We start from the raw sequence: 12,998 nt of genomic DNA on the forward strand, positions 1-12,998 counted from the left end.
ATGTAAAATCCGGCAGTTTAAATCTCACTCTGCTCATAGGGTAGTTTCTTATATTTAATAGCCAGTCTAGCTCTCTTATACCCCCATATAAAACCACCAATTGCCCCTTCAAAACGCCTAAAAAGCAAATTGGGGACCCGCAACAGTATAGAACATTTATTTTTATAATATTACATCTTCTCCAAATACTCAAGGGAAGCAGATGCCCTTGTCATAGATTAGTAATTACTATCTCTTAAAGCGGATAGTAGTTAAGAATGACAACATTTTCCACCTGGCTGCTAAGCCGGACTCGGAAATATATCAGATTGCCCGTGACTCCCATTAGTGGAGTGGGTGTTTTAAAATTAAGTATAATTTGCATTTTAGATAGATTAAGCTCATATCCTGAAAATATGCCAAATTCTTCTGCTTCCTTAGATATGAGATCAATAGCTATACATTGGTTATTATTAGTATACACTGCTATGTCGTCTGCATATGCCGTGATTTTCAGTTCAACCCCGTTTAATTTTAGTGGCTGTATATTCTGATTCAGCATCATGTGTTTACTCTAGGGTACTATATAGAGACCGAACGGCACTGGGGAGAGTGGACATCACTGATGCGTGCCCCTGAATATTGAAAATAGAGGGGAGGACTTACCACCCTTAAACTTTTAGCCCCCGTGGTTCTCATATAATTTCTGCACTAATGCTATAAACCTATCCCCAATTCCAAAAGCCCCCATAATCACCCAGAGTGATTTCTAGGTGACCCGGTCAAATGCCTTCTTTGCGTCCAGCATTATCATTCCCATTCGGTCCAGAGTGTGTTAGGCAACATCAAATGCTGTGATTGCAGTGCTAATGTGTGCCGTGGTATCCCTGCCAGGCACAAACCTGTGCTGTTGTTTGAAGATCAGCTCATGCATGAGAGGGACAAGGCGTGTAGCGAAAATTTTCAAATAGATTTTTGCATCTGAATTTATCAGAGATATTGGGTGGTAGGACCCCCTATCTTCAGATAGTTTGCCCTTCTTCAGAAAGATGACAATATTAGTCACCCCCCATGATCCTAGGGCTTTTCCCCCACTATAGATATAGTTTGTCAGTTCTACAAATTCTGGGACAAGGATATGCATAAATATTTCGTAAAATTCTAGAGGCATAGTATCCTCCCCTGCGCCTTTTCCAGATGACAAAGTACATACAGCCACCTTCACTTCCCCTAACCCAACCTTTGCTTATAACACAGAGCCCTCCGTAGAGATCTAACCGGGGATAGTTAGCTATGACCTGCTGCTTAATACTGTCTGGTTTACTATAAAGATTTTCATAAAAAGTAGCACATTGATCAGCCATTGGCTGTGGGCAGTTGTAGCTACCTCCGTCATCTCCTATAATACTTCAGATAGTTTTACCCGCTTTTTTATCAGCTATCAGATGCGCCAAGATGCGCTCTACTTTCTCCATACTCATACTGATACATTTTATTCTTTTGATAGCTTGCTGTCACCTTCTTAATTATCCCCCGGCTAACCTTTTGCCTGCTCTCCTTTAACTTGAGGTATATGGCCTGTTTGAGGGGGTTTCTTGTAAGAATTGACTGCACATGTTGCTGTCTAAACATTCCTTCCGTGATTCAGCCAATTCCTGTTGCATGCACCTATTCTGCTTTAAAAGAAATTGAAGTGTAACCCCTGATATATGCCTTCATACAAATCAATATGGTAGCCAAAGAGGCAGAGCCCTTGAGAATCTGAATACATTTGACTAGTAAAGTTTTTAGATATTGACGATATTCCACATTATTAAGCAAGTGTTGAGGGAACGAAAAAGATCGAACACTTGATTCTGCTTGTGGGGACCGCAGCGTTAATAATATAGCATTATGATCAGATATGATCTTAGGGCATGTCTCAATCTTTGCCCACTCTAGCATCTCCTCTCTTACAAGTATCATGTCGATACGTGAGTATTGTCAATGGAGAGAAGAATAATAAGTATTAGAGGACATAGACCTCTCCACACATCCTCTAGCCTATGTAATCTCTTCAATTCCATATTTGACGCCATAGTTTTAGTCATACAAATATTAGGAAGCCGATTAGTGGAATTAATATTATAATTCATAACACAATTAAAATCCCCCATTACTACCAACTCCCCTTCCCAATCAAGCAATTCTAAGCTAAGGTAATCCGACATATCAGGATCATCCAAATATGGGCCATAAACCACACAAATAGTGTACCTTTGAGTATGAATACACAGCTAAGCAATGGTCCATCGCTCCTTGCTATTTGTAGTGGTTTTAGTGATTTTAACTGCTAAACCCTTACATTTTGGTATAGCCACCCCCGTATAGACATTGTCTGAGATGTACAGGTAATACTATTATACCCCAATTAGCTCAGTGTCTTCCTCTCTTTATGTACTAGATGAGTTTCTGTTATACCCAAGATATGAGGTTTATAAACTGCCAATTCCTCTCGAGCTAACTGCCTTTTATGAGTTTCATTTAGCCCAGCAACATTCCAAAACATCAATTTCAACCTAGACATTGTATAATTTTGAAGAGCTTACCATACATTTTCCCCTCTTTCAATATCAAACAGTCTCCCTCACATTGCATTGCCTGACTTTTAAACCCCACCCTCCCTAAAAGTGGTTTAGTTAAAACCTCCTTTTCTCCACAAAACATAACTCCACAACTTGTGGACACTTCCACTCACCCGTACCTAGAAAAGGAATCACTCAACCCCTTACCTGCCAGCTGAAATAGCAGTCCTCTGGGAACACCCCCCCATGGAACCTCCCCATCTCCTTTATCAGCCACTAAAAAAAGACATTAGTGGCCCACAAGCTACCCCAAAACTACCATATATGATTTGTACCCTTTAAGTTACTAATTTGGGAACATCTTATCTCTCAAATCATAAGCCTAGCACCATTGGCTTAAGAATTTGGATGATTCCAGTTCAGAATGAAATATTTGCTGATGTCCATCTTTGATGACTTTAAGACGTGGGGTTCTTTCAGGAACACCTGTGCACCTACTGCCTTAAATGGATCAATTAGCTGGCGCATCTTCCAGCATCGGTCCATTGTACGTAGGTCTGATCGAGCTAGAATTGATATTGACTGTACCTTTAAGGGTTCAGCCAGCTGTGCTTTAAAGTAAATGGCCTGTCTCAACAAAAAGTTGCTAGCAAAAATGAGAATGGGGCTGGGGTGCGAAAAATGTACCTGTCTGACTTTTCTTATTGCTGGAGGTAATCTGTGAGTCCTTTGGATTTGGAAGTCCATGCCCCAATCTCACAGCAGGGAAGAGCCTTCTGCAATAAGTTCTCCACAAATGTTCTAGGGTCACTGCCTTCTCTCCCCTCGGGTGTGCCAAACAGCCTTAGATTGTTGTGCCACTGCCTGTTCGCCAAATCCTCCAGTTTGCTTTGATGAGTCGAGATGAGGCCTCCTTGTTCGTGAACTTTTTTGACAGTCACTGAAGAAACTTCTTCCACACTTATGACTCTTTGCTGTAGTTCCATCATATCAGCCGACAATACTGCCACTTTGCTAGAAACATCTGAAAGAGCTTGATGTATTGCTGCACTGTCCGCCTTAACCTGTGCATAGTGTTCTGGAGCCTCTGTCCGCTAAGTTTGCAATAACTGAAGGATTGTCAAGATGGCCGCCGACGGAGAGGAGCTCGCCTAGGAGGCTCCAGGCAGGGATAAACTTTTTTTGTTTTAAATCCGTACCTAGCCTAGCCTTTCACCACCATCACCTGCTGATTCTTCATTGGTCTAGAGATTTCGGTGCCCACGACGACTAGCCGTGCGCCCTTTGAAGAACCATCGGTGGTTGTGGAGGTCGAGCGGTACCTGATTCAAGGCTGCATTTCATCTCACAGCGTGAGGAACGGAGCAAGTGTCCCACAAAACGGCGGCGGCACCCGGAATCTCCGTTCCTGTCTCTCGCAGCGGCCACCGCGTCTCCTGGCCGCTGCTTAGATCATCTCCTGAAGAGATTTAGCAGAGGAGAGCAGCAGTGAGATCTCGGGTTTACGGGGAAGACAGGAGACGGAGTGAATGCGTGGCTGAGGGTGCCTGCCTGGGGCCGCGTGACCGTCGCCAATAGCAGAAAGCTTGATCTCCCAACAAGAGCGACCCACTCACATTTAAGAGGCCAGTCTGCGGGGCAGAGACTGCACAAATGAAATGTGGAGGTCTGGGGGGCTGAAATAAACAGCGGGGGGACTGATTGCGACTTGCCTGACTCCAATATGGCGCCCAGAAGAGACTTGTCTGACCTAAATATGGCACCCGCCATACACCAAAGCAGCATGCAGAACTGAACCTGGCTGCCCCTTTGGGTTTCCTACATTCAGGATTACTGGAGGGGGAGGGAGAGTTGGCCAGCGGCGAGTGAGAGCCACCCCCCAACGGAAAGTATGGATACCTGCCTTGGCCTTCGCAGGTGCTGATCCTAGTCCTTAGAATTGGGGAGGGGCACAAGCTTATCCCTCTTTGAAATAGTAGGTATTTCCTCCAGGAAGTAGTGAAATGACTAGTAGGAGGGAACAATGCAGGCAAAACAACACGATTAAAAAGTGTGGGCTCCTCCATACGCGTAGGGAAGAGGTGAAGGAGTTGCTTCCACCTCTCCTCTCACCACTCTTGACCGGGGGGTGAGATGGAGGACGTTGCGGACGGAACTGCCCAATAACACCAGGACCGGTGTTTTCCATTGGAACTATGACGAGGCCTACTGGGCGAATACCATAACTGTTTTTTACTTACTGCGGAGCCCGAGCAACCTTGACCGATGCCGGGTGGAGCTGTCCTATGCAGCTATAGAGGAGTCTGGCTCTGGTTCACCCCCTCAGCCATCACTTACCCAGCTGGACATCTGACATTATTTTTCTGCTTCTTCCTGCTGTATTTCCTTCCCTCTGCCGCCTCCTCCCAGCTCCACCAGTCCATCTCTGGACTCTAGACTTTTGGCCCCTTCCTGAACTCGTAATATGATGTTTCCTTATGTTAGCGCTAGACCTAGTTTTTTGGCCGATGCCTGGTAGAGCTGCCTGATAGCTATAGAGGATATGGCCCCCTTGGCTGTCACCTACCCAGCCAGACTTTGGGCAGACTTTCCTTCGTCTTGCCTACACATTCTCCCTCCCACCCCTATACCCTACCCCCTTTCCCCCTCTATGCTCCATTTTCTCGTCCCCTTCTTGATGCTCTTCTGTTGAGACCTAGCTATTTGGCCGATGCCCGGTGGAGCTACCTGATAGCTATAGAGGAGATGGGCTGTGGGCTTCCCCCTCAGCCGTCACCTACCCAGCCGGACTTTGGGCAGACTCACCGTCGTCTCTCCATCCTATTTCCCTCCTACCCCATTACCCTACCCCCTCTCCCTTCTAAGCTCCTTTTATCTCGTCTTTACGCTCTTGAAATGTTTTTCTAGAAACTGATATAACTGGTAACCGATGTAATTTTGTAACTTTGTGGAACCTTATGTAAAGCACTCTGATACCTCCGGGTCTAGCCAGCGCAATATAAAACTCAAATAAATAAATGAAAATAAAATAAAAAATAAAATAAATAAAATAATAAATTGTTGACAAAGTAGGCTCATAAGTGCCCAATGCTCCAGAACCGGTATCAATTGGGAGATCACCAGATTCCATTAAATCCAGAGAGGGCCTTCTGGGGAGGTCTGTCCTCTTGCCTGATCCATGAGAAATAGTTGAGCCAGAGTTAGAACTACTTCCGCTCAATGTGTGACTCACCTCCCTGGACAATACAGCTTGAATTTGTGCAATAGAGCTGATATTTGATAGTCTTGTTATCATAGCTTTAACCTTCCCATTAGAGGTGACCTACTTGTGTAAGGGACTCCCTTTAAACCCTGTCTTAGATCAGGTTGAAACCGTGTGATCCAACTGGATTTCGTTGCGCTGGCCATGTCCTTTCTTTTTGGCTCCTTTTATAACTTTGGCTCTAGCTTGCCTCTTATTTAGGATGTTATGATCCGATATTCCATTGTCCACAGGTGGATTGTTATTTACCCACCCTTCCAATCTCACATAATGTTCTTCATCCTTATTTTCAGACTGCCCAGGTATATTATCATTCAACACCTCCAGGTCTGTACTTTTATCTATTGTTATAGCTGTATTTGAGGAAGAAATTTCCCAGTCCTCATAGCCAACTTCAGTTCTCTCAGAAACTTGACCTCTTTTTAGGGAGTATATTACACCATTACCATTACCAATGCTGTCCATAGGGCCATGCTCCGTATTATTGGAGGGGTGGGTTCTGAAGCATGTGTAGTGCCAAAATCGGCACGCAATGATGTCCCCTCCTGAGGTGTTGTTAATATACTGTTGTCTGTAATTTTATTTAAAGTGCCATCATTATTGCATACATCTAGCTCCATCTCTAAGGCATTGTCAGTTATTAAATCTGTTCGCAGTTCATTTTCATTGATTACTTTATTGCTCTGGACTGCCTTCATGAGCACTTCCACCAAGGTTAAGTCTGTCGTTTCAGCTTCCCCAGGATTGCAAGGTTGTAGCAGTCCTGCCACATTACTGGACTACAACAATTTCATTATGGGCCGTCCAACCCGAGATTCCACTGCTTTCCTGGCCGCCTGATGCACCTCTTCACTTGCCGATGCAGCCATATTGTTGCGGCCTCCCTGACCTCCTCGCATTGCAGATCCATGGGACAGTGCCAATGCTGGTTTTCGCCCGTGGATGGAGCCGGTCTGCCAACAAACTGACAATGCTTGCTGCAGACAACCTCGCAAGATGACACAGTGCTGCCTCAGCATCAACAGTGTATCTGGCACTCCCAACACCTCCCTCTCTGCCAGTAAGATGTCAAGTCCACAGCATTGTCCACTGCTACTGCCTGGGCCGAAATCAGCCTGAATCAGGTAAGTAAGGCAGCACGGAGGTTTTACCGGGAGAGCGTTCACTGTGGCGGCCTCGGCCCACCATCTTCCTTTTCCTCTAATTAGGACATTGTTTCCATAGGAAAAACATTTTTTGATTTGCCTATACCTTTGGATCCGTGTGACCAAACTGCATGAAATTTTCCAAATAAAGTGTAACGTGTTCCCAAAAAAAAGAAAAAAAAAGATGTGGACAGGGAAGGAATAGTCTGACCCCCCAAGCCATGGTCTTGGGGTCCCCTTGGGACTACGCCACGACAAAAAAGCATTTTTTTAAACAAAAAAATTTGATGCAAAATCTCAATATTTACGAACTTGTGGCAAAACATTTTAAAAAAGGAAGCACAGACTCCTGTGCTTGCTTTTAAATAACCCAGGGTTGGCTAAGTCTGGGGGCATATACTAAATATAGGTGGGTGCCCCTCTCCTTGGGCTATTCAAAGCCACGGGAACCACCACCGACCCGGGCACTTTTCATTATGAATGTGGACGGGCACACTGGGCCTGCCTGCAGCCCTTGGACCGCCACCTCCCTGGGGCTATTTCTGATTACGTGGGGGGGGGGCCTCATGGAGATCCCTGCCCCAGGGACTGCCACCTCCCCGGGGCTAATTAACACAACATGGAAGACCTCGCGCACCCCATCAGCCCAGGGAACGTCACCTCCCCAGGGCTAATTTCTATAACATAGAGGGGGTTGTTGTCGACCCTTTTCTGCCCCGAAGACCCCCCCCCTCTCAGAGGTGCACTTTTTTGAAGTAATGCAGGGGAGGCTGTAGGGTCTCCCATGCAGCCCTTGGGACCGCCACCTACCAGGGGCTAATTCCCGCAAATGTGGGGGGACCATGCAACCCACTGCAGCCCAAGGGACTGCACCCTCCCTGGGGCTGTATCAAATAACAATGTCTTGAAAGACTCCGGCCGCCCGAGCAGCCCCAGGGACCGCCACCTCCCTCGGGCACACATGCAACAATTAAGAGGGCCCATTGCTGACCCCGACCACAGGGACCACAACCTCTCTGGGGCAAATTTGAATAAAGGAGGGTGGCCGTGCAGCCCCTATCCAGGAGCCCTACATGCCCAGGGGACGGTGATCCCCCAGGGCTGGCTTGAGCAATGTTCCGGGGTGCCCACCCCCGGGACATTACAGTTTGCTATAGCTTGGCAGGAGGACCATTCCCACCAAGCCATAGCAAACATCAGTCTGCTTGGTGCAAGTGAGAGCAGAAAAGGCTCTTGTTTACATGCTCCAAGCCATAGCAAAAGGCCTGTCTGCTTGGTACAAGTGGAAGCAGAAAATGCACTTGTTTGCATGCAGCAGAGCAGAAATGCCTTTGGACTGAGGGAGCCACATATTAGCAGCTCCCTCTGCCCAAAAGCAATGCCGGCTCCTGCAGGAGGCAGGAAGCCTCTAGGGACCATGGGGGCCTTCAGGCTTCCCCTGCCATCCCCCACGAGGTGTGCCACGCCCCTGGTGTAATATTATCCCTGGGAGGGGGGCCACGGTGGCCCCCTCCCCATTAACTTTTTTTAATGAAGGTCAGGCCCCAGGGGATGGAGTTCCGAAGGCCGAAAAAGGCCTGGGGATGGGGGCTGCAGGGTATATAGTTTCCACAAGGTAGTTATAGTTAGGTCTGCTTTTCCATAGACAGAGAATTCTTTGGTTTGCTAATAACATTGACCCCATTTGACCCATTTCCCAAAAACTTTCTAAAAAAAAGTTAATTTACCTCAGATCCTTCTTTGAACGTTTTGGGGTGATCTGTCAAGAAGGGGCAAAAAAAACAGGGAGCTCACAAAACGTTAAATCATGTTAGACTTGGCATCCCTGGCATGGTCTCCCATGACCTTTTACCTCTATCTCCTGTATTTTCGATGCTGTGGTGGATTTCATTTTGATGCCTTAGATGCTTTGGGTACTTCACTACTGCTGATCAGTGTCAAAGTGCAAGTTGTCCCTGTGTAAATTGTTATCATGACTGGTTATCCATGATTGGCATATTTGATTTCTGATCAGCCCGTAGACAGTAAAATGCATTGAGTGTGCCCTGGGCTTGTAAATCAAATGCTACTAATTTTCCTGCAGCACTGATTGTGCCACCCACACAAGTAGCCTTCTAAATGTAGCTCCAACCTACCACTGCAGTGTAAGGCACACCTATGATAGACCCAAGGTACCCCCATGGGCAGGGTGTCATGTAGGTAAAAGGTAGGACATGTGCTGGTGTGTTTTACATGCCCTGATAGTGAAATGCTGCCAGATTCATTTTTTTAATATTGAAATGTTATCTGTCCCTTTTGCTAACATGGGAGTTACTTTATAACCTCTTACAAGTATAACTTGCCATTGGGACAAGATGGAGAAGTGGAGCTTAGGCTCTCTGAAGTTAGAATTTAATAATTTAATCTTTAGGAAGATGTTTTTTTAAATTGTGTGTTTGAAAATGCCACTTTTAGAAAGTGTTCATCAACAGAATGTTCTAGCTGTCTGATTAAACTTTCATATGCTTTTAGAAAACAAGACCATTTACTCAATTATCAAGGCCCTCGCATTTATTAATTATGATTCTTTCATGCATTTTGTTGAAATTCTAATGCATTTTTAGTCAGGCAAGGGACCACAATCAATTTTTCGCATGTAGATAAACATTATTCTGTTTGTCAAATAGACCAAATTTTGAACAAAACAAATTAGAAATCAAGGAAAAGGAACAAAATTCAAAAAATAAACCAATGCATGTATGCAATGTGACAAATGCTTCTTCCAGTCATATATTCATACAATGAAACAGTAGTGTCCATAATTCCCTTAATCAACCATGGTTCTATTCTACTGTTGATAGCACTTGGTGACTGTTGACTGTTTCCAGGGTTGAAAATTCCTAACTTTTCCTAGATAGTCCAATTATTATAGTTGCTTTTCCCAAGGTATAATGCCTTGTCGACACATTTCATACCCCTTTATCATTGCACCTGAATAGTCTGTGTCTCATTTGCACAATGCTGTTCCTACCTCCTGTGGTCATGATGCACCAGAGAGGACAGAACTGGTTTGGACTGGGCTCAGAGACCCTTGCCACAAAGAGAACAAATACAAAAGGGGGTATAAGTAGTGGACATTAAATCGCGAAGAATCAGATCACTTCTGGACTCAAGGAGAAGAGCTGGAGACCTATAAGGAGGAGTACTGCCCTTTTACTGTGTCTTTGCTGGGTTGGCCTGCAGTTACTGCTTCTGTCAAGGAAGAGGACAAAGACTGGAACTTTGCTGAGAACCTGTTTGAAAAATATTCTCCAAGGGCTTGTGTGTGCTGGCCTCCTGTTCTGAAGTCTCAGGGACACAAAGTCTTCACCACCCGCTCCCCTGAACTTCACTGCTGGGAGTTCTGAACTGTCAGGAGGTGCCTGTTCTGGGCCTCTGGAGGTTGTCCCTGCTGTTAGGAGATGGAAGCAACTTAAAGAAGGCAAGAAAAACAACTTCAACTACATCAGCGATGCATCCAGAGATGCCGGGACCTGCACCAAGGTCAGGGTCACCACTCGTGAAGTGGACAACGCACAGCCCCATTTGCACCGTAGCTCCGACACCCTTCGGCATCTGTGATTTTCAGCCGTACTAACAATAACGCTCGCCCTGATGCCGCCACAGCCAGCATCTCCCAGCGCCTGCATCGCGTTATCGAGGAGCCGATAACTGACGAGGGTGTCTTTATGATCTCTTCAACTAAGCAATGCCTCACCGGAACCAACACCTTACCACCACTGTCTTTCCCTGTCCTGGACTTGACACGTCACCTCCTCGCGGATATGTCACCTCGCCTCCCCTCGAGGCAACCAGGGAACTGACCTCGGCACCGACACCTCGCCTCCATTAGGCCGTGCCTCATCCATTGACTTTCTTTTTTCAAGGTACTGTTGTTTGGGGGTCCAAGTGACTCCATTTCTGATGCTGTGAACCTCACGGTTGGCCTCACACTTTGGATTTATACAGCTCATGATGTTGTAATAGCCCCAGGTGGAGCTATTTGTTTCTACAATTACTATTTATGCAAGTAGCTGTTTTTAAGGGCTACTTTGATATATGTATGTTTGATGTATGTTTGATTCTTCTCCCTTTGGTTTTATTTGGTTTAGATAAAGATATTTTCTTTTTCTAAACTGTTGTGGTGTCCATTTGTGGTGTTTTCATTGTGGTACTGTGTGTCTTGAGTACAAATATTGTGCACATTGCCTTTGGGATAAGCCTGTCTGCTCATGCCAAGCTACCAAGGGGGTGAGCAGGGGTTATCTAAAGTGTGTACCCTGACTAGAAGCAAAGGTCCCTACTTGGACACAGGTGCATACCTTCACCAACTGGAGACCCCTATTTCTAACAAATCTCCATGGATTTGCGAATGACATCTTTAAGATAGGTGATAGAAAAAACTGCTAAACGGAATTATGCTAAATGCGGCAGGAAGCTAGATCTTGGTCCACCGATTGTACCTTCAGTTATTTGGTGTGAATCCCTTCCATCGTTTTGGGGATATTAAGGGTAAAAAAAATAAATGGTTTGGCAGCTGTGAGACCGTAAAATCAAAAATGGAGCCTGGTCGGGAGGGCTGCTTTTCCAGTGAGCCTTCACGCTTTTGCGGGCGCAAGAGGCTCGCGCGACTCCTGCAAGAGCGAGTGCTCTGATTGGTTGGCTGTGGAATGTTAGGAAAAAAATGGCCACCATTACTGTCTGCTGCAAAAAACTGGAGGTGTTGTAGAAATGACATAAACAACTATATAAGAGGGCAGCAGAAAGGCATGCTGCCCCCCCCCCCTATATTTGGAGAGAAGGTCTTCAAGGCATAGCAACTGTGATGAAAATAAACTCTCGCAGGATCGTGAAAGGTAAAAAGGAGTAGGTGATTTCTCATTTCACTCTACTGGTAGAAATACATATTGTGGTGCTTGTTGGTGTGATGAAGTGTGTACGACATGAGCACTGTGATGAGTAGAAGGTTCATTATTTTAAAAAATATTTACAATCTCGGATGGAAAAATAGGAAGGAGCAGGTAATCTTTGAATACACTCTGGCATGGGCTCTATTTACTCTAGGAAGGAGATCTAGTGGGAATGGTGTTTATCAGAGTCTACCATTTACGTCTTTCGGCTTAGGAAGAGTTCTGAGTTGAGTTATGGCTCTTTTCACACCCTACTATGCACATCTATTAGGACAGAGACCCAATCTGAAAGGAGAGGTCAGACCCTGACCCTACACTACTATACACACCTGTCATCTGGGCGTGAGGTCTAAAGGGAGAGGTCAGTCCCTCCCCACACCCTACTAAGCACACCTGTCATTTGAGAGATAGGTCTGAAAGGAGAGGCCAGTCCCTTCACACACCCTACTATGCACACCTGTCAACTGGGAGAGGGGTCTGAAAGGAGAGGCCAGTCCTTCCACACATCATACTATTCACACCTGTCATCTGAAAGAGTGGTTTGAAAGGAGACATTAGTCCTTCCCCACACCCTACTACTCACACCCTTCAACTGCGATACGGGTCTGACAAGTTTCAGCGTTCCGTCCAACATCTCCTTGTGTTTGCATATAGATGGGACTGAACTGAGGTGGCGAAGTGAGCTAAAGAATGCTGATGGATTCAACCCATATCTGTGACTGGGGTGAGTGTTTGAAAGGTTTCATCGCTCTGTCCATCATCTCCAGGGAAGACTTGGCTTGGCAGTTCGGGGTGGACTGTTCCCATGAGGAACAGGATCGAGACTGATTTGCCTATGGCTGGGTCTGAACTGGGGTGGCAAAGTAGGCTAAAGTTGATGATGGATTCAACCCAGATCTGCAACTGGGGGTGATTGTCTAAAAAGTTTCAGTGCTCCTTCCATCACCTCCTTGTGTTTACATTGTTTGCCCTAAATTGGCAGTGTTGTGTAGTTCCTATAAACCTATATAGGATCTCCACGTTTAGACAGCATAGACTGTAGGATTGGTGTTGAGACTGATCTTAGACACCCCTACCAAGTATGTTCACCTGTATACCAGCTAGCTCTCAGTTCCACTAG

This window comes from Triturus cristatus, chromosome 6, assembly GCF_964204655.1.
Source record: "Triturus cristatus chromosome 6, aTriCri1.1, whole genome shotgun sequence".
NCBI classification, from domain to species: Eukaryota; Metazoa; Chordata; class Amphibia; order Caudata; family Salamandridae; genus Triturus; species Triturus cristatus.